Source organism: Haliaeetus leucocephalus, unplaced genomic scaffold (genome assembly GCF_000737465.1).
Source record: "Haliaeetus leucocephalus isolate CR32 unplaced genomic scaffold, Haliaeetus_leucocephalus-4.0 Scaffold227, whole genome shotgun sequence".
In the NCBI taxonomy this organism is placed as follows: domain Eukaryota; kingdom Metazoa; phylum Chordata; class Aves; order Accipitriformes; family Accipitridae; genus Haliaeetus; species Haliaeetus leucocephalus.
The window spans coordinates 276,719-277,414 of NW_010972663.1; the positions used below are offsets into that span (position 1 = coordinate 276,719).

A 696-nucleotide genomic window follows, 5' to 3' on the forward strand; every position below is an offset into this window, starting at 1 on the left:
ATAGCTCAGCCCCCCTCCATAGCCCAGCCCTATAGCTCACCCTCCCCCTCACCCCCCCAGCTCCCCGTGCCCCTGAGTAGGTGGTGGGGGAAAGGGGGGCCCCACCAGGTATGGGGACACGCACACGTATGTGCACACACCGGGCAGGGCATGGCTGGCACATGTGCATGCACGGCACGGACATGCAGTGTCAGCTGTGGGCACGCAGCATCACACATGCGTGGGGCGTGCGTGGAGCCTCGGATGCGTGCACACATGTACACGGCTTCACGTGCGCATGTGCCTATGGCCTCACACGTGTGGAACCTCACACGCGTGCACACAGCAGTATCTATTTGCACATGGCATCAGACACATGCACGCAGCCTTGCACACGTGCGTGCAGCTCTACACGCTTGCATGTAGTTTCACACGTGCATATAGCCTCACGTGTGCGCACACAGCCTCACACACGTGCACATGCTTTCACGTGTGTATGCCACGTCTCATGCTTGCACACAGTGTCACATGCATGCACGCAGCCTCATGTGTGTGCGTGCAGCCTCACACACTTGCACGCAGCCTGACACATGTACAGAACCTCACATGTGTGTTTGCAGCCTGACGTGTGCATACAGCCTCACATGTATGTTCACGCCCTGACACGGGTGTGCAGAGCCTCACGTGTATATTCCTGGCAGCTGCTGCTAGAAAAAT

General features: G+C 58.5%; 1 protein-coding gene across 1 annotated transcript in view; it reads left to right on the forward strand.

Moving 5' to 3' along the window:
- SHKBP1 (SH3KBP1 binding protein 1) overlaps positions 1-696 on the forward strand; it is a 15,899-nt gene that overhangs the window by 3,472 nt on the left and 11,731 nt on the right. The gene's annotated exons all lie outside the window — the stretch shown is intronic.